This window comes from Cibotium barometz, chromosome 15 (assembly GCF_041138505.1).
Source record: "Cibotium barometz isolate CiBa-2024 chromosome 15, ASM4113850v1, whole genome shotgun sequence".
In the NCBI taxonomy this organism is placed as follows: Eukaryota; Viridiplantae; Streptophyta; class Polypodiopsida; order Cyatheales; family Cibotiaceae; genus Cibotium; species Cibotium barometz.
In genome coordinates, this window is record NC_141060.1 from 60025234 (window position 1) to 60052754 (window position 27521).

At 44.9% G+C, this 27521-nt stretch overlaps 1 protein-coding gene across 2 annotated transcripts in view; it reads right to left on the minus strand.

The window, feature by feature from the left end:
• Positions 1–841: 841 nt before the first annotated feature.
• Positions 842–27521, minus strand: part of LOC147631503 (pentatricopeptide repeat-containing protein At3g16610-like) — a 52597-nt gene continuing 25917 nt past the window's right edge. The window contains exon 3 of one of the 2 annotated variants that reach the window (XM_086809902.1): positions 842–1533. The gene's annotated coding sequence lies outside the window, so the exon portion shown is untranslated. Of the gene's footprint in view, positions 1547–27521 lie in introns of both variants that reach the window. The other variant, XM_086809901.1, reaches the window with a different exon arrangement.

The window sequence follows — 27521 nt, forward strand, 5'->3', positions numbered from 1 at the left end:
CCACTCACTGTGGCAATAGTTTGTTCACAAACTTTCTCAATATATCGTGTAGTTTTGTCTCTCAAGGATGTGTCTATCGCCTCGAGAAGGATAAGAGTCTCTAAGACAAATCCACATTATACTTATTAGTGGCTTAAAAAAAAATAAAATTTGGCGAAGGGAACAACATACTCCGTGAGGACCCCTCATATCCTCTACAAAGTGAGGGCAAGGTAACAATCAGGTGTCTAGCCGGGGATCAAACCTAGTACCTCTGGGTTACAAGCGACCCCCTTTTGCTAACAAACAAGTCACCTATCTATTATTGCAATGGTACTACTGATGCCTTTTGCTAACAACTAGGTCACCCATCTATTATTGCAATCGTACAATGAAAGGTTGGTTTGCTGACAAGTAGTCCATCCATCTACTATTGTAATGGTGTAACCAAAGGTTGGCACAAAGTTAAAAGGCATTTTGTTTCAAGGTATTTTCCAATGAATGCTTCACACCTTAGTGTGCAATTTGGTATAGTCAGGCAATGTAAAACCAAAACATCTTTGCCTTTCATTTGAAAAAAAGAAAGAAAGAAAGGTTGCATTTCCTCGTCACGTCTTTAAAAATCTATTGACGCATTAGAACACATTAAAAGCCTGCTCTTTACTTTACTTTTGGCCTGCAATTGTGCAAAATATTTGTGTCTGGAGGAGGCATTGAGGCAGCACTCTACAGTACAACCAATGGAGCACAAATGCTCTTTAATTCTTGTGGCACTATCATGAAAAGTATGACTACGTCCGAGGTTGTTCTACCTTGCTTTAGCTCTTCAACGTGTATGACCATTTTGGATTGTGCACCTTATTCAAAATTTAAAGGCTAAAGAGAGTATTCATATTAATTATATATTCAACGTACATAGTAATTATACACTCAACCTACATAGATTACCATAAAGAGAGTATTCTATACCTAGTAATTTGACAAGTAAGAGAGGTTTAGCACATACTCTCTCACTACTAACCTATCCTTGGTAGTTTGACGAGTGTGAAGCAGGGCTTCAACACAATGCCAACTTATATTAATCTATCCTAAAAATAACAAAATGATTCGTACTAATCTATCCTAAAAATAACAAAATGATTCATCATGTGGATGTAGTCCAGATGTCCTAGGGACAACAATCCCCAAGGTTATTAGGTGCTAGTCATGGATTCTGACACAACATGATCAACAGGTCTTTTAGTAAGATCACCAAGTGGCCCCTTTTAACAACTTCAGCACACAGAAGCATGGAGTGCCTGCAAAGTTGATGAAGCTTCTTGTGCAAGAGGATGCACAACGGCTTCTGAAAGTGGTTGCATGGAAACATGTAACATAGCCACTTGTTGCACAAAGCCCTAAACCTCTGAGTAGCCCAATCATCTGTTATAAAGCTGATAGATCTTCAAGCTAGGATCAAAAGATCTCAAGCATACTAGCCAAGCATGTCAAAACACTGACTATTACATGGCATCCCTCGGGTCCTTCTCTTTGCTTCTCTCTCCAACACATAGTCTACAAATGCAAACTGATAAATAAATAAGTAAAACATACATCATCGTAAAATGCAAGAATCATAAAGTAGCTTTTAAAATAATGGAATACTGGATTATACAGCATAGTAACATATATCTATGTGCTACCTAATAGAAAATCTAGATTTTCAAATTTCAATGATGTGTGTGCTGCTACGTGAAAAGATAAAAAGATTAGAATGTGCAATTTGTCTCTAATGAGAGAGAATGCACACTAATCTCACATAAGTATACCGAAAAACCAAGAATATTATCTCTAATGAGGGAGAATGCACACTTATCTCACATAAGCATACCAGAAAACCTAGAATTTGACATGAATGTGGATACCAGGCCCAAATATGTGACCAAAATGTGCACAGTCGGCCAAAGGATCAAGCAAATGGGACAAGATCAAGAGCGTTCACAACTGCCAAAGTGAACACAACTAGTCCTAGTAAAACAAATGAGATAGGACTATAGTGTTCACATCTAGCCGAAATGCATACCACAACTAGTTCCAGTTAAAAAAATGGAATAACACTAGCTGGCCCACATGTGTGACTAAAGTGAACACAACTAGCCCAAATACCCCAAATAAACAAATAGGTTAGAACTAGAGTGTTTACAACTGAACCACATGCGAGACCAGAGTGGACACAACTAGCCCAAATAAAAAAATAATAATGGAACTAGAGTGTTCAGAGCTGGAAGACGTGTGCGACCAGAGTGAACGATAGTAGCCCAAACATAGAGAAACACCAAGCTAGTGTGTGCACAACTGCCCCATCAAGCAGGTCTTTTTATCAATTTTAAAAAATCAAAATTTTTGCCCCTTAGCAAAGCTCAATGGCACAACATTCTATGCCTGAGCAAATCATATCACCTACACAACATGTCAGACATTTGGGATATCCTGTGGGATGGAATCTTTCACTTTGTGATGCTACAGATTGGGTGGAAAAACTTATGATTAAATTGGAATATTGGAAACTCTCTACTTGGCCACAAATTTTAATTTCACTTAAGTATGTATTTATTGTTTGTCTTTGTTAGATTTTAAAATTAATTTGAATTAAGGTTTAATTTATTTTTAAATTTGTTTACTTGTTAAATTTATGTGCATGAATTTTGCCTAGTTGTGAGCACTCAAGCACTTGCCATTCCAAACATATGCAAGGCATTCATGAGACATTGCAGATCCAATTGCATATTCCAAGGAAAAAAGAGTCATCTGAATATGCCTGAACAACCAAATGCCTGATGTGGGAGAATTAGGGTTAAGAGTTATGTGGGAGACATACACAGAGAAGCACAAGGGAGAGAGAGAGAGAGAGTTGTGGGGATAAGTCAACTCATGAGGCATGAGTGTGTGACTCCCCTATCACACATGTATATTGCACTAGTACACAGTGCACTTAGTACATCAAAAGTACTAAGTGTACTATGTACTATAACTTATGGGCTTGTACACACTATAAGGGTGGGCATAACGCCTTTACCCCAACAACCTCCCACTTAAAGGCAAAGTGCCCTTAAATGAAGGAAAAGAAAAAATCAGCATGTACATGATAATATACAAGACCATATCAAGGCTGAAAATGGCCTCATCCAATGCCCATCAAGTGTCTGCAATGAGCAAACTGCTCCGGAGGCAAACTCTTTGTCAACAGATCAGCCGGGTTGTCATCCGTGTGAATCTTAACAAGCTGAATTTGCTTGTTCTCTATCACCTCTCTGATGAAGTGATACTTCACATCCACATGCTTCGTCTTTGCATGAAAGACAGGGTTCTTTGCCAACTGGATGGCACTTTGACTGTCACAATGCAACAATGGTATATCCCCTGTATAACCCAAATCAACCACTAACCGAGATAGCCATAATGCCTCCTTGCAAGCCTCTGTGGTTGCAATATACTCGGCCTCTGTAGTAGATAAGGCAATGCACTTCTGCATCCTGGATATCCATGACACAACACCTCCTGTGAATGTAAATACATAACCGGTAGTAGACTTTCGGTTATCTGGATGACCGGCATAATCCGAATCCGTGTAACCATGCACTAATGCATCCTGTTTGCCAAAACAAATGCACATATCCTGTGTACCCTTCAGGTATCTCATGACACCTTTCACTGCTTCCCAATGCTTCTTGCCAGGGTTGGCCATGTATCTAGAAACCACTCCCATTGCAAATGCAATGTCCGGCCTAGTAGCAACCATGGCATACATGAGACTGCCACAAGCTGAAGCATACGGAATCTTGGCCATATCAGCCCTGTCTCTATCTGACTGTGGGCTGTCCATAGCACTGAGTTTCACATATGGAGGCAAAGGAGTACTAGTCTTCTTCCCCCCGTCCATATTGAACCTCTGCAAGACTTTGCCAATGTATTCCTTCTGAGATAAATACAACACATGCTGATTTCTGTCCCGAAGTATCCGCATACCCAAAATGTGATTTGCATCACCCAAATCCTTCATATCAAAGGTTTGATGCAGCCTCTGTTTCAAGGCATCCATCTCTTTACGAGATTTTCCGGCAATCAACATATCATCAACATACAAGATGAGGATCAATAGACTGCCATCCAAAGCTTTCTTGGTGTACAAGCAGTGATCTGTGTCACTTCTCCTGAATTTCTGGGATTTCATGAATGTATCAAATTTATGATACCATTCTCTTGGTGCCTGTTTGAGCCCATAAAGACTCTTTTTCAGCTTGCATACAAGCTTCTCCTTTCCACTTACTGCATAACCCTCTGGCTGCTGCATATATATCTCCTCATGGAGATCACCGTGAAGAAAAGCAGTCTTCACATCCATCTGAATCAAGTCCAGATCATCATGCGCAACCAAAGCCAACACAGCTCTAAGTGTGGTCATTTTGACCACTGGAGGGAAGATCTCATCAAAGTCCACACCATATTCCTGCTTAAAGCCCTTAGCCACTAACCTGGCTTTGTATCTTGGCTTTGTATCTTGGCTTTGCATCTGATGCAACTTTGAGCCTGTATACCCACTTGCATGGCAAAACTTTCTTGCCTGCAGGCAAATGCACCAACTTCCAAGTTCCATTTTTATGCAGAGAATCCATCTCTGACTTCATGGCACGCTCCCAAAGAGCTTTGTCTGCCCTCTGTAAAGCCTCCTTGTAACATGAGGGCTCCCCACAGTCAGTGAGCATCAAGTAGTCAACCCCTGGAACAAACCTGTTAGGGGCTCTGGAGGGTCTAGTGGACCTCCGTACCCAATGACCATCATTTGCAGGTTGCTTTCCAGCCTGCATATCACCCATTGGTGGCTCCTGTTCCATGCCATAAGGCTGAAAAATCATGCCCGGTATCTCCTCTAACTGTGGTATATCCATAGGGATATCTTCTGCCATCTCTGGCTGTCCATTTGGACCATTTTCAGCACCATTTAAGGGCTGGTTTTCCTGCTGTAATGGCTGATTTACAGCCCTTTGTTGTTGTCCATGATGTCCATCATCATCAAAGATGACTCTGCCAGACTCCTGTTGCCTTGCAGGCTCCTTATACATGCATGTTTCATCAAAAATGACATCATTGCTGCGTATAATCTTTCTATTCATGGGATCCCAAAGTCTATACCCCATTTCACCTCTGTCACCATATCCTAGGAATATGCATTTGTGAGACTTAGGATCAAGTTTGGTGCGCATTTCCCTGCGTATGTGCACGTACGCAACGCAACCAAACACTCTCAAGTGCTTGTATGACGGAGGCTTCCCTGTCCATACTTCCTCTGGCACTTTCCCACCAAGCCTTGTGTTAGGTGACCTGTTTATAAGGTGAACGGCTGTCATAACAGCTTCAGCCCAAAAACCATGAGGTAATGCAGCATGTGACAACATAGAACGGACCTTCTCCTGTATGGTCCTGTTCATCCTCTCTGCTGTCCCGTTTTGTGGAGGATCATGAGGAGTAGAGAGCTCCCTCTTGATGCCTTTAGCATCACAAAAGTCCTGAAACTGTTTGGACATGTACTCTCCACCATTGTCGGAACGCAAAGCTTTCAGTGTTTTGCCAGTTTGATTCTCAACAAGAGCAACAAACTTCTGAAACACTGAGAATGTATCACTCTTCAAACGAAGAGGATAGACCCACACCTTGCGTGTGGCATCATCAATAAAAGACACAAAATATTTTGCCCCTCCCAAAGAAAGCTGAGGCATCTCACATACATCTGTATGCACAAGCTCTAACTGAGCATCTTTCTGTCCAAGAGCTTTCTTGTGGGGGCACTGTAGTTGCCTACCATATATACAATGCTCACAAAACTGAAAACTTGAAAACTTTAGAGAAGGCAAGTAACCCAAACGAGACAATTGCTCCATTCCTTTGACACTCATGTGTCCCAACCGGCTATGCCACATAGAAATTTCCGGCAGCTCGGTTGCATTTACATTAGCATGGTGACAAACACCTGCATGCATGAAATAAAGAGTGTCCACCTTAGAGCCTCTGGCAACAACCAGTGAGCCCTTACTAATTTTCCACTTTCCACTACCAAATGTGGTAACATAATCAGCATCATCAAGCTGTCCAGTAGAAAGCAGATTCTTCTTGATCTCAGGCACATGCCTGACATCATGGAGCATAAGCTGTGAGCCATCTGAAAATACAAGCCTCACATCACCTCTGCCAAGAATTTTGCATGCATGGTTATCACCCAAATAAACCACTCCTTCAGCAGTATACCTGACAAACAAGTCTCTGCAACCTGTGACATGAAAGGAGGCACCTGAATCAATGATCCATGAGTGCATACCATGACCACCTGTAAGAAGTGAATGGGCATCAAGTGAAGACGTAAAGAGGACCTCATCCTCACTGCCACCTGCATGTGACACATTGATTTCTTCAATCTTGACTCCACTTTTGCCCTTTGGCTTTACATCTTTGGCTTCATCCTTCTCTTTATCTTTGCCTTTTCCCTTTTCTTTTTGATCATTTTTCCATTTGTAGCATTGCTTTTTAATGTGTCCCTTTTTGCCACAATAATGGCATTCCAAATCCTTTTTGGAGCGAGACTTGCTCCTTCCCCTTTCTTGGCTTTTCCCCCTTTGCTGGGATCTCCCACGTGCATTCATTGCATTGGACTTTCCAACAGAGTTGTTTTTCCTGTTCATCTCTTCTTGAAGAAGAGCACCCTCAACATCTGCATATGACAGCATAGCATTCGAATTGCTAGTGGCTGTCCTGAATGTGTCCCAACTCTCTGGCAAAGTGCATAACAAAAAAGTGGCTTTGAACTCATCGTCCATTGCCAACTTTTGATTTATAACTTGGCTGACAATACCATTAAACTCATTGAGATGGGCTGTCATAGATGCCCCTTCCTTCATCTGAAGACCTATGAGTTTCTTCAACCAATACACTTTGCTTGAGGCACTTTGCTGGGCATACAAGTCCTGCAATCTCTGCCACATTCCCCAAGCTGTCTTCTCTTCACGAATGCTGAAAAGTAATGAGTCTGACACAGACAACATGATAGTAGATCTTGCCAGCTCATCCATATCTTCCCACTCTTCAGCAGTAAGAGAAGCGGGCATCACACCCCTTTCTTTGATAGGCTTGTGCTGCTTTTTCTGGAGCAACACATTGTAGCACTGGGTTTGCCAAATATCATAGTTATGCGAGCCTTCAAGCTTCTTGATGTGAAGCAACGAAGAGCTCTCACCTGTGGTTGCCATAACAAAATGCAACCTGTCAATGCCTGACTCCCTGCAAAGTGTGCAAACACTGTACCAAAAGCACACAAAGTGCTCACTGTTTTTCTCCCAAGCTTTATCTCCCACTGCGGAAGCAAGAATGCAACTTTTCTCCCACTTTATGTGATGAAAACACCAAAATCTGATTGCTGCAGATTTTGGACAGCACCTTAAATGTGCTCTTTTGCCCTTCCAAAGTACTGTACAGCAGTACCAAGTGCTCACCAATGGTGTACCAAACCTGTACCGGCAAGTACAGCAGCTGAAATTGAACCTTTTGGTCACTCAAAACAGTGTACAACCATGCCAAAACATGCACAAAGCTGTGCCAAATCTGTACCAACAGGTATAGTAGCAATAAATGCTCTCCTGGCTGTCCAAATGAGTGAAAATCAGATTTTTACAGTCACGAACACTGCATACAACAGTCCCGAACAGAAATTGGGCAAAAGCCCCTTGACTGCAAGCTGATTTTTGAGGATTTAAGGCATAAATGTCTTGCCTGCTGCTTTGCCAAGCTCAACAAGCATACAAACTTGAAAAGCCCCTTGATTTAAGATCAATTTCTGATCATACATGGTACATTGACGCACATGGAGGCATCCAGAGTGTTCACGATGCTTCCCCCTGGCCACATATACATCAAATACATGAAAGCCCCTTGATTCACAGGCACATTGAGTGCTTGTAAGGCATCAGCACATTATCCACAGCATCAAATGCGATCGCCTGCATGCAAATCAACCAAATCGGCACAAAAGCCCCTTGATTTGCACTGCAATTTGCTGCAATTTTGCCCAAATGTGCGATTTTTCACATCATACAGCATGTATGAGTGCTTAATTGCACAATTACATCAAAAGCCCCAAATTTCGACATCCAATTTCCTGCAAATTGATCCTGATTGTGACCAATGTCCTGCAAATTGATCCTGATTGTGACCAATGTCACCCAATTTTGCCAATTTTGCTCAAAAATTGAACAATTCGGCGCCTGTATCTGCTCAATTAATGATTACACCTGCTCAATTGCAAATCCCAAGAAAAAAATTGAGGCAAATACCTTGATTTCTGATTTTCCTTCAATTTGCAGGCTGAATTTTGATTGCAGATGCTGTTGCAGGAGAGGGGGGCAATTCTTGCTGATGTTGCTGCAGAAACGAGGGAATACGAGGATCAATCTTCTTGAAGCTCTTCAAACAAAAGGAGGTCTTCCTTCTCTGCTTCGTAGCTTTAGCGCACCGTGCGACTAGTCTAGTGATGCCGATTGCGTGGTCGAGGCCTTTAAGCTTGATGAAGGCGTAGCAGCGGGAGGCCCAGGGGCAAGCGTAGGAGATGTAGAGGTGGTATCGGCCGGCGACGGCAGGGAACGCAGCGGAGCTCTCGTGAGAGATGAAGTGTCGGAAGGTGGAAGGGGTACGCTTGCCTTCGCTGTGCTGGCGCCTTCGCTCGCCTCCTCGCTAGCGCACGTGACGACGTCACAGCCTTGTGGACTTCGTTCGCCTAGCGTTTGTTCGCCAACGCTCACGTCGCCTTCTCCGCCAGCAGCGCCACGTTTGCACGGTTGACGCCCGACTTGTGGACTTCGTTCGCCTACGGCTGCTGCCTTCGCCACTCGCCTAGGTGGCCAGCCAACTCCATATGCTCTTATCGCCTGCGTATCTTTACGATTTATGTGTCCAGGCGCCTTGCTACGAGTGTTGCAGGTCTTGCTGCGAGTGTTGATGCCCTGTAGTATGACAGCAGCAAAGCAAGCAGCTCGTTCAGCTATCAAGGAGAAGAGGGAAGAGGGAGGGATCACTAAGCTCTGATACCAGTTGATGTGGGAGAATTAGGGTTAAGAGTTATGTGGGAGACATACACAGAGAAGCACAAGGGAGAGAGAGAGAGAGAGAGTTGTGGGAATAAGTCAACTCATGAGGCATGAGTGTGTGACTCCCCTATCACACATGTATATTGCACTAGTACACATAGTGCACTTAGTACATTAAAAGTACTAAGTGTACTATGTACTATAACTTATGGGCTTGTACACACTATAAGGGTGGGCATAACGCCTTTACCCCAACAATGTGGGAGAATTAGGGTTAAGAGTTATGTGGGAGACATACACAGAGAAGCACAAGGGAGAGAGAGAGAGAGAGAGTTGTGGGGATAAGTCAACTCATGAGGCATGAGTGTGTGACTCCCCTATCACACATGTATATTGCACTAGTACACATAGTGCACTTAGTACATTAAAAGTACTAAGTGTACTATGTACTATAACTTATGGGCTTGTACACACTATAAGGGTGGGCATAACGCCTTTACCCCAACAATGCCGACCATCAAGAAGAAGTCCATGTAATCTATCAACCTCAGTGAGCTTATCCGTATATGTCAAGAAGGGATGAGTAGCAACAGCACAGAGCTGGAGCTGTGAGTATTAAGTTGCGTGAAGCACTGCAGACCACCAAGAAAGATTGGGTGGAGGTGGTGAAGAAGCACAAACCACACAAAGCATCATACATGAGACTCTCAAGGAAGAGAAACGCAGGAAGGATAGGGCCCTCCATGTGGAAGTGCGGGGGCTACAGGTGGGGGCTTCCCCTAAGGCAAATGCCATGACATTTTGTCAAATGATAGGAGAGGACGGGATCGCCCGGCAGGCAAGGATATGACACAAGAGTGGCCCCTCATCATCAAATTCCTTGCTGCTACCAACAAATAGGCTTTCTTATATATACCTAGATGAATCCAAGAACATGCCCAAATTCACCTTTTAAAAACGTGCATGTTATATACTCATGGTAGTCAACCCACAAGACTATATAACTATCAACTCCATTATGCATAGTATGGACTAGATACTACGACATCCCCACTAACGTCATCAGTGCCCAATAGTGGGTGTAGAACTCTGTATCAAGATATGCTCTCTCTCTCTCTCTCACACACACACACACACACACTCTCTCTTTTTTTTTAGTGGAATCATAAGTATATTAGATTTACAAGATGACTATCCAAAGTAGATAGTCCCAAAGTACATCAACTGAAGATGTCAATATAAGACATATATACATCATGATCTATTTGGTCAACTTGCATGCAATCGAAAAAAGATTGATGCAGGGAGTACCGAAAAAAAAGAAAAGGCAGAAAAAACCGCATCACCAAAAACTGCATGGTTGCGAACTTTCCATAGTGTCCATAAAGCCCAGTAGCGCACCCATGAGAAGAAAAGAGAGAACTCTGGTCTGGGCAAATGAAGACCAAATAGCCAGAAAAACTTTTCAAATATCATATTTGGAAATCTAGCCCGCAGAAGCTGAATGAGAGGAAGAAAAAACTGACGAGAAGGAGGACAGCTCCAAAAAATATGAATGACTGTCTCCCTGGAAGCAGAGCATCTACGGCAAGTGGATGAGGATATATGTCTGCGTGCCAGAAACTGTCCTGAGGGAATAACAGCCAAAAGAACGCGCCATAAAAAGAGCTGTTGTCGAAGAGGAAGCTTCGACTGCCAAAGAGATCGCAATCGTCTTTTCCACCACCAAAATGACCGATGCATATGCCAGAAGAGATTTGCCCATTCAGAAACCCAAGGCAATGGCAACAAATGTTTATACAGACTAGCAACTGTAATATCAGATAGCCTCAAGGGATGGCATGAAGAATCAAAAGAGGAGATAGTCCAATCCTGCAGGCGATCTCGAATTTCCAACAGTGGAATCGGCAAAAAAGGCTGAAGCATCTGAATTATATCACGCCAAAGACGACGATAATGAGGTCCCAAGCCATAAAGTGCAGCAGCCTGTGGAAAAGAAAGAGGGGAGCCATCAGGATGGATGACATCTGCCACAGAGGTAACACCCTTTGAGTGGAGAAAATATGAACGCCGGGATTCTTGCACCGCCAGGGGAACTGAAAATGCTTTGGACCAGTGGATGCTCTCAGCGCGGAGAGAGTTGCCTTGTAAGGAGCCGCGACCATTCCATTTTAAATTTGAAAGGACAAGCTTCCAATCAGCAAGTAAGCCAGAAATGAGAGGACAGCCCTTAACTTTGCCAGTAATGTAACCAAGAATAAAATCCCAATGAGTAGGTTGCCAATGGCCAAAAGCCGAAGTCGTCAGATGAAGTAACAAATGACGGATCATCGTTGTCCGAGGCTGAGTGCCTTCCAGAAATTGAAGCATCAGTTTACCTCTGTGGGCAAGAATATGCACCTGTAAATTAAGGATATTTAAGCCTCCATGCATTTTAGGGGTGCACAAACGATTTGCCGAAAGCAAACGTACACTCTTTTTCCCCTGCTTCGACCTCCAGAATATCTCAAAGATGGTGGACATAAATAATTTCAGCTCCCCTTTAGAAAACCTGATGAGAGGAAGGTAGAACTGAATATAGGCAACCAAGATGGATTGGAGAATCCGTAAACGAACATGCAATGGCCATGTTGCAAGTTTCCAGTATTCCAACTTTTTCTTGAGCTTTGCCAAGACCCAATCTGTTTGTTGACGGCGAGTGACTGACCATCCCAAAGGATATCCCAAATGCCGAATCAAATGAGTAGTGGAGTGAACTATTTCTCCTGGCCATAGCAAATTATGCCACTGTTTTGAATGCAGAGGCAACAATTTAGATTTCTGAAAATTGATTTCTAGGCCAGCCGCAAGGACAAACAAAGAAAGAGCCTGCATCAAAGTAGAGAGATCCTGATGTGTACACACACACACACACACACACACACACACATAAGAGCATATATTCACACAAAGGCCTTCGTACTGAGTTTCTGTCAAACGTCTGGAGATGCAGGGCAGACTCAACCATTATGAAGCCTAGCACTAAGGGAAGTAGCAAATAGAAAGAATTAGTACAGCAAATAAGTAGTTGATAGGGCAAATGCACCGCTAAAGATAGAAAGAATAAGCACAATATCAACTGACCGCAACTCGGAAGAAAAATTCACAATGTGAAACCTGCACGTCCACTAATACGGCTGAATTATATACCTAGATGAATCCAGGAACATGCCCAAATTCACCTTTTAGGAACGTGCATGTTATATACTCATGGTAGTCAACCCACAAGACTATATAACTATCAACTCCATTCTGCATAGTATGGACTAGATACTATGACATCCCCACTAACGTCATCAATGCCCAATAGTGGGTGTAGAACACTATATCAAGATATGCTCTCACACACGCACTCCACACACATGAGAGCATATATTCACACAAAGGCCTTCGTATTGAGTTTCTGTCAAACCTCCAGAGATGCAGGGCAGACTCAATCATAATGAAGCCTAACACTAAGGGAAGTAGCTGTTAGTAGTCATCTCCTGTCTGTACATATACACCAGGGCCTCTGTTGTGGGTGTGCCCGCCTGGATTAGGTGTTTTCTCATTTTTCCCCACTCTCCATATTTTTCCCTATTTTTTCTGCTGTGGGAGGCTATCTTGAGTGGTCCAGGTGTTAGCCTATTGGGCCTGCTTCTCTCTGTTGCTGGCCGACTCCACACGTGTGAGGGCCGACCCTAAGAAGCTGGCCGACTGGTGACATATGCTAGTCGTGGACTTTCTGCTGCTGTTGGCTGTCTCTACAGCAGGCTGACTGCACATATGGGGACATATAAAATGGCCCCATGGCCCCCCACTCATTGTATCATATTTTCGGGATTTTCTTGTGTATATAGAGTAGAGTTACACGCCTCTCTCTCTCCTTCTCCATTGCTGTATTTTTCTGCAGTGCACTTGCTCTTGTGTTCTCAGATTTTGTCATCATCTCCGCTGCATATTTTGACATGGTATCACAGCTCTAGGATCTTGATAGATCTTGGGAATTGTGTGAGCAAGAAGGGGGCTTTTTTGTTGCTGATTGGTGGACTGTTTTGGACTGTCCGGGAAGAGGAGAAGCAAGAGGAAGGCGGGCTGATTTGCTGGACAGGCACTTGCAGGTTTAAGTTCTTCTTTTTTCCCACTCACCCACCCTTTTCAGTTACATCCCCGCAATGGCAGATTTACTTGAGATGGCTAAGAAGCATGTGAAGATCCCGACACTCCCCACATTCCTAGTGGACCGTCAGTTGGACGGGAATAACTACGGCATCTGGAAGGTACTGATGGAATCTGTTCTGGAGTCTTATGACCTTGCTGATTTCATTGTTGTTGGGGTTCCACGGCCAGAGGTAGAGGAAGGGGAGTTACCCTCGATTTGGAAGGACCGTGAGGCATAGGCACAGTTGTGGGATCGTGTCAATGCCATGGTCCGCTCTTTCATCTTCCTCAACTGCACATCGCAGGTAATCAATCATATCAAGCATATGACACTGGCCAAAGGTATATGGCAACATTTGGCTTCTCTTTATAACAGGGTATCGCCCATGAAGAGGATTTCCTTGGAAGTACACATGCGGGTTATGAATCCTGCAAAGTCATCGACGATGCAGGAGCACATTAATAAGCTGTAGGCTCTTCAGCAGGAAGTTCTTCAGGTTGGGAAGGAGAGATCATCAGAGGATATGGCCATCACATTGCTGTCGCATTTGCCTTCTCAGTACTCAGCTTTCTACTCTTCTTTGATTACCAGTGGCAGGCTCAGCACCATCACATGGGAGGAGCTTGTGCCCATGGTCTTGAACCAGGAGGAAAGATTCACGAACCCTCCACAGGGCGGAGGTTTGGAGGCCTTAACTGGCCAACGGTTGAAAGGCCATAACAAGGGCAAAGGGAAGGCTTCACCAGAGAAGTCTTTTGAGAAGAAGTTGACTCAGACCGCGAGAAACTCAAGGCAGAGAGGACCTGTAATGATTGTGGCGAGAAAGGCCACTATTGGAGGCAGTGTCCCAAGCGGAGCACCGATAAGGGTGCAGAATCCTCAGCAGCAACCATGAAGACTCCAGCTTTTGTGCACCTAGAGGTGATGGACACCGATGTTTCATTTTCTTTGGGCAAGGAGGTGGTTGGAGGACTCTCCGCTGCGGATACTTGGGAGTGGATTCTAGATAGTGGTGCTTCCAGGCACATGACTCCTTCCCGCTCAGATTTACAAGATCTCTACAGGTATTTTGGTCACATTCTTACTGGAGATACATCCACTATCCCAGTTCACAGTGAGAGCAGGTTGGAGATAGTTCCCGATGGCAGAGGGGGGAAGCATTCCTCCCAGGTGTTGTATGTTCCATCACTTGATTTTCATCTGTTGTCAGTGCATCAGGTTTGCAAGACTGGCATACGGGTGGAGTTTGATGAGCATTTTGTTGCTCTCCGCCGAGACAAGGCAATAGGCCAGGTAGTATGGGAAGGCGGAGTGGAGAATGGAGTTTACAAACTTTTAGCACTCTCTCTCCCAGGTCCTCAGTTTTGTGATGAGTGGCAGTCTGGTAATGGCCACTTAAGTGTGGATACGCTGCAGGTGCAGGCTTTTCGGGACCAGATGGAGGATAGCTTGCCAGATGATGATAACTGTTGGCAGGAACTTTCCAGTACAGATGTTGGTAGTTCTTGTGTTCGTCAGTCAGAGGAAACTTTACAAGTAACTTATGCTCTGATGTCTCGTAGTATTCGGGACAAAGAAACTGTTGTAGATGAGGAAGTTCTTTCCACGGGGACCTATCCGAAGGCCAGGTAGATGGCAGTTGATTACTTGTAGGTGGAGGTGGATGTTGCACATTCTCCAGGCTTTGTGGTTGTTGGGGTAAAGGCATTATGCCCACCCTTATAGTGTGTACAAGCCCATAAGTTTTATAGTACATAGTACACTTAGTACATTAAAAGTACTAAGTGCACTATGTGCACTAGAGCAAATATACATGTGTGATAGGGGAGTCACACACTCATACTTTGTGAGTTGACTTATCCCCACATGTCTCTCTCTCTCTCTCTCTCCCTTCTTCTCTGTGTGTGTCTCCCACATGAAATCCTAACTGTTTCAGCTGAGCTTCTTTAGCTCCTTCAACTGGTATCAGAGCTTGATCACCTCCCTCTTCTCACAGTCCCCTGTTGATTACTCTACTGGTCGCTTCCTACTGGCCGTACCATCTGCACGTGATCACCCTGCTGTTGGTCGCACTGTCTATTGTGCGCCTGCTGGTCTTACTTAGCTGGTCGAAGAGCCCTGTCTATTGCTGGTCGTACTGCCCTGGCTGCCCAGCATAGGCAGCCAACAAACCACGCAGCTGAGCCATGCGTGCCCAACCACAGCGTGGACTGCTCAGCTGCTGCCCAGCAGCAGCCACACTGCCCAACCAGGGAACCAACAGCTGCTGCTCAGCCAGGCGCACCACAGGGCAGCAGCAGCATCATAGCGTAGCCAGCTCCCAGCCTGCACAGCACCAGCTTTCAGCTCGCAGCACCAAGTCCAGTAGCAGCTCCCTTCAACAGCCGTACAGCACACAACAGCATCCGTACCTGCACAGCAGCAGCAGCATCAGCACACGAGTCAGCAAATACGACGCCCCCCTTCCTGCAACAGAAATCAAGAAATTCAGTCTGCAAATCGCAAGAAATCAGAAATTTCAGAGGTATTTGCTTCAATTTTGGGATTCGCATGTCCATTATCATCAATTGAGCAGGTACAGGTCCTAATGGCTCAGATTTGAGCACAATTGGCAGCATTGGGTGACATTGGTCACATTCCGGGTCAATTGGCAGGAAATTGGGTGTTAACATTTGGGGCTTTTTGATGTAATTGTGCCATTGGGCATTCATACATGCTGAATGGTGTGAGCAATCTCACATTCGGGGCTAAATTGCAGGAAATTGGAGTGCGAATCAAAGGGCTTTTGTGCCAATTGGATTGATTTGCATGCAGGCACTGGCATTTGATGCTTTGGGCAATGTGTTGATGCCTGTCAAGCACTCAATGTGCCAATAAATCAAGGGGCTTTTATGTATTGGATGTATATGTGGCCAGGGGGAAGCATTGTGAAGACTCTGGATGCCTTCATGTGCATTAATGTACCATTCATGATCAGAAATTGATCTTGAATCAAGGGGCTTTTCAAGATTTTGTGCTCGTTGAGCTTGGCAAAGCAGCAGGGAAGACTTTTATGCCTTGAACCCTCAGTAATCCACTTGCAGTCAAGGGGCTTTTGCCCAATTTCTGTCCGGGACTGTTGTATGCAGTGGTGGGGACTGTCAAGGTCTGATTTTTCACTCATTTGGACAGCCAGGAGAGCATTTATTGCTACTGTACTTGCTGGTATAGATTTGGTACAACTTTGTACAAGTTTTGGCATGGCTGTACATTGATTTGAGTGAGGAAAAGGCTCATTTTCAGCTGTTGTACTTGCCGGTACAGATTTGGTACATCATTGGTGAGCACTTAGTACTGTTGTACAGTATTTTGGAAGGGGAACAGAGCACATCTAAGGTGCTGTCATAAATCTGCAGCAACCAGATTTTGGTGATTTTATCACATTCAGTGGGAGGAGAGTTGCATTCGTGCTTCCGCAGTGGGAGATAAACTTTGGGAGAACAACTGTGCGCACTTTGTGTGCTTTGGTGCAGAGTTTGCACATCTTGCAGCAGGGAGTCAGGCATTGACTGTGTCAAAGGTTGCATATTGCTATGGCAACCACAGGTGAGAGCTCTTCATTGCTTCACATCAAGAAGCTTGAAGGCTCACATAATTATGACATTTGGCAAACCCAGTGCTATAATGTGTTGCTCTAGAAGAAGCAGCACAAGCCCATCAAAGAAAGGGGTGTAATGCCCGCTTCTCTTACTGCTGAAGAATGGGAAGATATGGATGAGCTGGCAAGATCCACCATCATGTTGTCTGTGTCAAACTCTTTACTTTTCAGCATACGTGAAGAGAAGACAGCTTGGGGAATGTGGCAAAGATTGCAGGACTTGTGTGCCCAGCAAAGTGCCTCAAGCAAAGTGTATTGGTTGAAGAAACTCATAGGTCTTCAAATGAAGGAAGGGGCGTCTATGACAGCCCATCTAAATGAGTTTAATGGTGTTGTCAGCCAGGTCATCAATCAAAAGTTGGCAATGGACGATGAGTTCAAAGCCACCTTTCTCTTATGCACTTTGCCAGAGAGTTGGGACACATTCAGGATAGCCACTAGCAATTCAAATGCTATGCTGTCATATGCAGATGTCGAGGGTGCTCTCCTTCAAGAGGAGATGAACAGGAAGAACAACTCTATTGGAAAGTCCAATGCAATGAATGCACGTGGGAGATCCCAGCAAAGGGGTAAAAGCCAAGAACGGGGAAGAAGCAAGTCCCGCTCCAAAAAGGACTTGGAATGCCATTATTGTGGCAAGAAGGGACATTTCAAAAAGCAATGCTACAAATGGAAGAATGATCAAAAGGAAAAGGGCAAAGGCAAAGACAGACAAAGATGAAGCCAAAGATGCAAAGCCAAAGGGCAAAAGTGGAGTCAAGATTGAAGAAGTCAATGTGTCACATGCAGGTGACAGTGAGGATGAAGTCCTATTCATGTCTTCACTTGATGCCCATTCACTCCATGCAGGAGATGGTCATGGTATGCACTCATGGATCATTGATTCAGGTGCCTCCTTTCATGTCACAGGTTGCAGAGCCTTGTTTGTCAGGTATACTGCTGGCAATGAAGGAGTAGTTTATTTGGGTGACAACCATGCATGCCAGATTCTTGGCAGAGGTGATGTGAGGCTTGTGTTTTCAGATGGCTCACAGCTTATGCTCCATGATGTCAGGCATGTGCCTGAGATCAAGAAGAACCTGCTTTCTATTGGACAGCTTGATGATGCTGATTATGTTACCACATTTGGTAGTGGAAAGTGGAAGATTAGTAAGGGCTCACTGGTTGTTGCATAAGGTGGACACTCTTTACTTCATGCATGCTGGTGTTTGTCACCATGCTATCAACCAAACGATCAGAACGATCCAAATCTGCAATTGGTTCAAAAGGAGCAAGAAGCTCTCGAATAAGCTGCCAGATTGATCTATAATGCATCCCCAGACCAAATTTTCTGGCGGCAACCACAAAAGAAAGCACATGGCCACCAGCATCCAAAACATCATCAATAAGATAAACTCCTTTCTTTGAAAGGAAATATGCCTTCCTAGGCTCACGTAGAGCCAAGGGTACATCAAAAGCCTTTGACCAATGAATACTCTCAAGGCGAAGCGAAGAAGATTGCGCATTAAGCCTCGGATTTCAAAAAAGATATTGCATAACCTGTTTCCAGGCGAAAATTAACTTAGATGAAAGAGGGCAGCCGACAATTTTTCCATCGAAATGGCTGAAAATTGCATCCCAATACGTAACAGTCCACTTTCCAAAAGCAGGTGAAGACATAGACATACACATATGACCCAACATAATAGCCCATGGCTGGCGCTGTTGAGAACAACCTGCACGAGGCCCTTTATCAATGGCTAAACTTTCGGTTCATTCGATATATCAGCTCTTGTTGCCTGCCTCTTGGGTTCAAGAACATGCGAATCAGATTTGGCATCTTCATAAAAGTAAAGCTTGGTGGAAACAGCGGCTTCATTCTCTTTGGAAATGCAGTCTTCCTTTGAAAAGTAAACTTTTTTTATGGAGATGCTTGATTGGAGTCTTGCCAGTCGGCCTTTTCTTGGCTAGGCGACTTTTGGCACCTTCAACTTGTCATAGTTGTGGTGCTTCTCAAGAGACAGTCTTTCATCTTTTGTGGAGCTGTCCTCTGACTAGGACTTTATTGGATCGGATTGCTGCACGTTTGAGAGCCCGCTTCCGACAGGCACCCTTTGGGAAATACTTTTGGATCTTCGGTCTTCTCCCTTCACCCCTTAGATCCTATAAAGTCTTCTTTGATTGGGTTCGCTACTGGGCTTTATGGACTACCTGGCAGTCTCGCAACAGGATAGTTTTTGCTGGGCCTCATTTGGATGCTTACTCATTCTTCCGTTCCTCTCTTCAGCAATCTTTATATGACTGTCTCTCTCTTCATGAGATTGACTCATCTTTGTATGCTCTTTTTACAGATTGTTTTTAGATGTTTAACTATGTTCACACTGAACATAGTGAACACTCTAGTAGTCTCCCTTGTATATGGTCTTTTTGGTGGGTTTTCCTCGTTTTGAGGTTTCCCACCTGTAATTAATGACATGAAGCTTTACAAAAAAAAAAAGTTTGTCACCATGCTAATGTAAATGCAACCGAGCTGCCGGAAATCTCTATGTGGCATAGCCGGTTGGGACACATGAGTGTCAAAGGAATGGAGCAATTGTCTCGTTTTGGTTACTTGCCTTCTCTAAAGTTTTCAAGTTTTCATTTTTGTGAGCATTGTATATATGGCAGGCAACTCCAGTGCCCCCACAAGAAAGCTCTTGGATAGAAAGATGCTCAGTTAGAGCTTGTGCATACAGATGTATGTGAGATGCCTTAGCTTTCTTTGGGAGGGGCAAGATATTGTGTGTTTTTTATTGATGATGCCACACGCAAGGTGTGGGTTTATCCTCTTCGTTTGAAGAGTGATACATTCTCAGTGTTTGAGAAGTTTGTTGCTCATGTTGAGAATCAAACTGGCAAAACACTGAAGGCTTTGCGTTCCGACAATGGTGGAGAGTATATGTCCAAACAGTTTCAGGACTTTTGTGATGCTAAAGGCATCGAGAGGGAGCTCTCTGCTCCTTATGATCCTCCACAAAACAAGACAGCAGAGAGGATGAATAGGACCATTCACGAGAAGGTCCGTTCTATGTTGTCACATGCTGCGTTACCTCATGGTTTTTGGGCTGAAGCTGTTATGACAACCGTTCATCTTATAAACAGGTCACCTAACACGAGGCTTGGTGGGAAAGTGCCAGAGGAAGTATGGACAGGGAAGCCTCCATCCTACAAGCACTTGAGAGTGTTTGGTTGCGTTGCGTACGTGCACATACGCAGGGAAATACACACCAAACTTGATCCTAAGTCTCACAAATGCATATTCTTAGGATATGGTGACAGAGATGAAATGGGGTATAGACTTTGGGATCCAGTGAATAGAAGGATTATACGCAGCAATGATGTCATTTTTGATGAAACATGCATTTATAAGGAGCCTGCAAGGCAACAGGAGCCTGGCAGAGTCATCTTTGATGATGATGGACATCATGGACAACAACCAAGGGCTGTAAATCAGCCATTACAGCAACAAAACCAGCCCTTAAATGGTGCTGAAAATGGTCCAAATGGACAGCCAGAGATGGCAGAAGATATCCCTATGGATATCCCACAGTTAGAGGAGATACCGGGCATGATCTTTCAACCTTATGGCATGGAATAGGAGCCACCAATAGGTGATATGCAAGCTGGACAGCAACCTGCAAATGATGATCATTGGGTACGGAGGTCCACACGACCCTCTAGACCCCCTGACAGGTTTGTTCCAGGGGTTGACTACTTGATGCTCACTGACTGTGGGGAGCCCTCTTGTTATAAGGAGGCTTTACAGAGGGCAGACAAGTCTCTTTGGGAGCGTGCTATGAAGTCAGAGATGGATTCTCTGCACAAAAATGGAACATGGGAGTTGGTGCATTTGCCTACAGGCAAGAAGGTTTTGCCATGCAAGTGGGTTTACAGGCTCAAAGTTGCACCTGATGCAAAGCCAAGATACAAAGCCAGGTTAGTGGCTAAGGGCTTCAAGCAGGAATATGGTGTGGACTTTGATGAGATCTTCTCTCCAGTGATCAAAATGACCACACTTAGAGCTGTATTAGCTTTGGTTGCTCATGATGATCTGGATTTGATTCAGATGGATGTGAAGACTGATTTTCTTCACGGTGATCTCCATGAGGAGATATATATGCAACAGCCAGAGGGTTATGCAGTGAATGGAAAGGAGAAGCTTGTATGCAAGCTGAAAAAGAGTCTTTATGGGCTCAAACAGGCACCAAGGGAATGGTATCATAAATTTGATACATTCATGAAATCCCAGGATTTCAGGAGGAGTGACATAGACATAGATCACTGTTTATACACCAAGAAAGCTTTGGATGGCAGTCTATTGATCCTCATCTTGTATGTTGATGATATGTTGATTGCCGGGAAATCTCGTAAAGAGATGGATGCCTTGAAGAAGAGGCTGCATCAGACCTTTGATATGAAGGATTTGGGTGATGCAAATCACATTTTGGGTATGCGGATACTTCGGGACAGAAATCAGCATGTGTTGTATTTGTCTCAGAAGGAATACATTGGCAAAGTTTTGCAGAGGTTCAATATGGAGGGGGGGAAGAAGACTAGTACTCCTTTGCCTCCATATGTGAAACTCAGTGCTATGGACAGCCCACAGTCAGATAGTGACAGGGCTGATATGGCCAAGATTCCGTATGCTTCAGCTTGTGGCAGTCTCATGTATGCCATGGTTGCTACCAGGTCGGACATTGCATTTGCAGTGGGAGTGGTTATTAGATACATGGCCAACTCTGGCAAGAAGCATTGGGAAGCAGTGAAAGGTGTCATGAGATACCTGAAGGGCACACAGGATATGTGCATCTGCTTTGGCAAACAGGATGCATTAGTGCATGGTTACACGGATTCGGATTATGCCGGTCATCCAGATAACCGGAAGTCTACTACCGGTTATGTGTTTACATTCACAGGAGGTGCTGTGTCATGGATATCCACGATGCAGAAGTGCATTGCCTTATCTACTACAGAGGCCGAGTATATTGCAGCCACAGAGGCTTGCAAGGAGGCATTATGGCTATCTCGGTTAGTGGTTGATTTGGGTTATACAGGGGATATTCCATTGTTGCATTGTGACAGTCAGAGTGCCATCCAGTTGGCAAAGAACCCTGTCTTTCATGCAAAGACGAAGCATGTGGATGTGAAGTATCACTTCATCAGAGAGGTGATAGAGGACAAGCTGATTCAGCTTGTCAAGATTCATACGGATGACAACCCGGCTGATCTGTTGACAAAGAGTTTGCCTCCAAAGCGGTTTGCTCATTGCAGACACTTGATGGGCATTGGATGAGGCCAGTTTCAGCCTTGATATGGCCTTGTATATTATCATGTACATGCTGATTTTTTCTTTTCCTTCACTTAAGGACACATTGCCTTTTAAGTGGGAGGTTGTTGGGGTAAAGGCATTATGCCCACCCTTATAGTGTGTACAAGCCCATAAGTTTTATAGTACATAGTACACTTAGTACATTAAAAGTACTAAGTGCACTATGTGCACTAGAGCAAATATACATGTGTGATAGGGGAGTCACACACTCATACTTTGTGAGTTGACTTATCCCCACATGTCTCTCTCTCTCTCTCTCTCCCCCCCTTCTTCTCTGTGTGTGTCTCCCACATGAAACCCTAATTGTTTCAGCTGAGCTTCTGGTTCATTGATTTGGTTTTCACCTTTTAGGAACGTGCATGTTATATACTCATGGTAGTTAACCCACAAGACTATATACCTATCAACTCCATTATGCATAGTATGGACTAGATACTACGACATCCCCACTAACGTCATCAGTGCTCAATAGTGGGTGTAGAACTTTGTATCAAGATATGCTCTCACACATGCACTCCACACACACATAGGAGTACATGGGGGATGATCTCATGCAAGCACAGGTGGCACATCGGGGTGAGGCGATGGTGATAGTTCATGAGGCCCGTAGAGCGGGCAAGTGGACTATCTATGAGATGGTAGGGTCATTATCACTCAGCGCCATCCCAAATAGGGTCATGGGGTCTATGTGTTAGACATCATCTCCTTATTGTTGCTGGCTTCCTGTTTGGTGTCCTATTTTACCCTCTAGGGCTGACCATGTTAGCTAGAGGGGTTGGTCACCCCTCACTTATTTTACTCATATTTTATCCCCATTTTATGGAGTCTTGGGCACTTTTTATCCTAGTCGTGGAGGTTTTTTCCCTAGTCGTGAGCTGGTCGGTTGCCTACTTCTGGGCATATATACATAGCCGGCATACCCTCACCCCTTATTCATTGCTTAGCATTATTTGCTGCAGTCCCTCACATACGAGGCCTTCTCCCCTCTTGCTCGGGACATGTATTCTTGGTTGATGATATTGAGAGCAGTTCCATACCTGTGTTTCCTCTCTCTCTCTCTCTCTCTCTCTCTCTCTCTCTCTCTCTCTCTCTCTCCTGTGTTTCCACTTTCCCTTCTTCCGCTGTGCATTCTATCATGGTATCAGAGCACCAGTGAAGAACAGTGTTGGATGCTCCCTCCTCTCCCTCCTTTGTTTTTGCGTTTTCAGCAAGGTGGACAAATCTGCGTTTTTTTTTCTCTCAGGTTGTTGCTGGTCGCCTGCCTCCTTCAGGCATTTCTCCATTGCAGCCCATGGTCATCCATAGGCGGTTTGACCTCCTGAGACTTCCCCCTCACCTGTTTTCAGGGCTGCAGCACCTGGAGTGCTGCGTTTTTTTACAGGTGGTTTCTACAAGCAGTTTTGCAGTGTTTTCTTCAGCATCTACCCCCCTGTTGTGCTGGCCGCCTGTTCTGTGCAGGACAGCAGCAGTATTTGCTGCTTTTTTTCTCCTATAGAGGGTTTTTTGATGCTGTTTGCTGCTCTGGGACTTGATGGTACCATATATCTTCTGCTTTTCCTGATTCAGCCCTATCTCCTGCCCCAAACACTTCTTCGTTTTCAGATTTGCAGCCATAGTTGCTGCGTTTTTTTGAACTGATCCTGCTCGTAGCTCTACCTTCACCTGGGCTCCTTCCGTGGGACCCAAAGGTACATTCTCTTCAGCGTTTTTCCTCATAGGAGGTGTGGACACTAGTTGGCCTGAATTTTCAGGTTTGTAGCCCCTTGTTTGGCTGCGTTTTCTTCTCTGGTGGACACAGATCACTTGCATAGGGGTTTTGTTTGGATTGTGGCTTTGGATACTGAATTTCTGATTTCAGTCAACGTTTTGCTGATTTTGGAGCATCTATACCTATGTTTTGTTCCTAGCCTACACAGTTACCTCTTCATGTTCCTTGCCTTCTCTTGACGGTGGAGTGCTGTTTTTTGCTCGACAGCACTGTTTTTGGCTGCGTTTTGCTTCCCATAGGAGTTTTCTACACTCAAAGGAGGCCCATCTTCAGCTACTTCATTTGAGGATCAGTTTCAGGAGCTGTTTTGTATTTGTGGAGACTTTCTTCTGTGATAGGAGTTTACAGATTTTGGAGGAGAGTAGTGATCTTTTCAGAGATCTTGAGCAGAGTTTATTTTGTCCAAGCCTATGTTCTTTGCAGTGTTTGCAGAGAAAGGAGGGTGTTGCCTGTGAGGCGTGATCCTTTCACATGGATCACTTGTTTGTTGCTGATTCTTGGGATCTTGTTACCACTGCAGTTTATTTTCTTGCTTCCCTTCCTCATTGTGAGGAGTCTACCTCTACCTCTCTTTGTGATGCTTCTGAGGATGCCTCTCCCCCTGCCCGTTCTACATTTGGTTTGCTGCGGTGTGTAGGTTTGTTGTTTTGGAGGATGGATTTTTAGACCCAGTGGGATGCTTTGGATCTGTGGTTGCTAACCGTGCCTGGGGCACAATGGTACTTCTAGAGTTTTTTGGATTTGGATCAGAATCAGGTTGGGGTTGTACCGGTCCAACGACATCTTTTTTCAAAGGGGGATGTCGAGTCCTTTCATTTGGCGATGCCCACCTCACTGGAGTATGCTTATGTACAGCATTGGGCAACTCATGGTACAGAGCAGATGGACCCCATCTTTTCTATAGAGTCTTTACATCTTGCGATGCCGACCTTTTCAAAGGATGCTTTTGTACAGCATTTGGCTACTCTTGGTACAGAGTTGGAGCAAATTGACTCTTTCTTTTGAGGGTTTCAATGAGGAGCAATTTGCTTCTCCCAGGATTGATTATCTACAGGATCTGATCTTGGTTGGTTATGAGGTTTTTCATACCTTCTCCAGACTGATTACACGACATTCGACTTTGGGGAGTGTTCTTACACTTGGGTTTGGAACCATTATTTGGAGCAGCATGTCGCAGCCTACATGGTTGTTTTCTTCCAGAGGAGCGGTGTACCTGGCAGCTTGTTCTATTGCTTTTGTAGCTGAGTTGCTAAGGAGATTGCTTGTGGAGCTTTCTTGGTACCTGTTTCTGTAGTCTTCATCTATGATCGAGGATGGCGTCTCTGGCTTCTTGGAGTTCACTCAGCATCCGGTGCTGAGATGGGGTGTTAGACATCATCACCTTGTTGCTGGCTTCCTGTTTGGTGTCCTATTTTAGCCTCTAGGGCTGACCATGTTAGCTAGAGGGGGTGGTCACCCCTCACTTATTTTACCCATATTTTATCCCCATTTTATGGAGTCTTGGGCACTTTTTATCCTAGTCGTGGAGGTTTTTTCCCTAGTCGTGAGCTGGTCGGTTGCCGACGTCTGAGCATATATATAGCCGGCATACCCTCACTCCTTATTCATTGCTTAGCATTATTTGCTGCAGTCCCTCACATATGAGGCCTTCTCCCCTCTTGCTCGGGACATGTATTCTTGGTTGATGATATTGAGAGCAGGTCCATACTGTGTTTCCTCTCCCTCTCTCTCTCTCTCTCACTCTCTCCTGTGTTTCCACTTTCCCTTCTTCCGCTGTGCATTCTATCACTAGGAGACCAAACACCTAAGGTTAGTAGTATGGAACTGCTATGGCACCCTGTGGTCAAATCTAGGAGGTTTGAGCGAGATTCTATACAGAGACTCATTAGAGCCCTGAGAGGGGCTTACCATACATAGCCGGGTACGAGTAGGAGTCAACTTTCCAAGGTGAGAGTCGAGACCCACACCTCTAGAGGAGTACGTGGCTTAGGAGGGGTAGCTGTCCTTTTTAGATCCCATCTCCGATAGATTCTCAGCATCGTCCAAAAGCATGAGGATGCTGTTAGAAGTCATCCCCTGTCTATACATATACACCAGGGCCTTTGTTGTGGGTGTGCCCGCCCTTATTAGGTGTTTTCTCATTTTTCCCCACTCTCCGTATTTTTTCCCATTTTTTTTTTGTGGCTTGGGAGGCAGCCCTGAGGTGGCAGGATGTCCTTGTCTGTACCGACTGCAGCTGTTTGCGTGTACTGATGCTGGCCGACTGTGTGGACACCTTGTTGGTGCTGGCCGACTGTACACTGTACTGGCCGACTAATTTATAACCAGTCGTGGTGGACATGCCCTTGTCGGCTGCCCTACAGCAGGCCGACTGCTGTTGGGGGGCCATATAAAATGGCCCCCCCCTTGTCACATGTGTATCATTCCGGGATTCTTTTGTGTATACAGAGCAGAGTTATACGCCTCTATCTCTCTATCTCTTGTGCTGTTATTTTCTGCATTGCGTTTTGCTCGTGTTCCCAGATCTGGTCATCATCTCCGCCGCTGCGTATTCTGACATGGTATCAGAGCCTAGGCTCTAGATAGTTCTTGGGATTTGTGTGAGCAAGAGGGGGACTGTTGTGTTGCTGATTGGTGGACCGTTAGGGACTGTTTGGGAAGAGGAGAAGCGAGAGGACGGCGGGCTGATTTGCTGGACAGCCACTTGCAGGTGTTAGTTCTTCTTTGTTTCCACCCACCCACCCTTTTCAGAGTACATCCCCGCAATGGCAGATCTGTTTGAGATGGCCGAGAGGCATGTGAAGATCCCGACACTCCCCACGTTCCCGGTGGACCATTAGTTGGACGGGAACAACTACGGCATATGGAAGGTTATGATAGAATCTGTTCTGGAGTCTTACGACCTCGCTAATTTCGTCGTTGTTGGGGTTCCACGGCCGGAAGTAGAGGAAGGGGAGATACCGTCGATCCGAAAGGACCAGGAGGCACAGGCACAGATGTGGGATCGTGTCAACGCCAGGGTCCGTTCGTTTTATCTTTCTCAACTGCACACCGCAGGTAATCAATCATGTAAAGTATATGATGCTGGCCAGAGGTATATGGAAGCATTTGGCCTCTCTTTTCAACAGGATATCGCCCATGAAGAGGATTTCCTTGGAAGTACATATGTGGGTTATGAGCCCTGCAAAGTCGTCGACGATGCGGGAGCGTATTAACAAGCTGCAGGCTCTTCAACAGGAAGTTCTTCAGGCTGGGAAGGAGATATCGTCAGAGGACATGGCCATAACATTGCTGTCACACTTGCCCTCTCAGTACTCAGCATTTTACTCGTCTTTGATGACCAGCGGCGCAGGCTCAGCACCATCACGTGGGAGGAGCTTGTGCCCATGGTCTTGGACCAGGAGGAACGATTCACGAACCCTCCTCAAGGTGGAGGTTCGGAGGCCTTAACTGGCCAACGGTCAAAAGGCCGTAACACGGGAAAAGGGAAGGCTTGATCAGAGAAG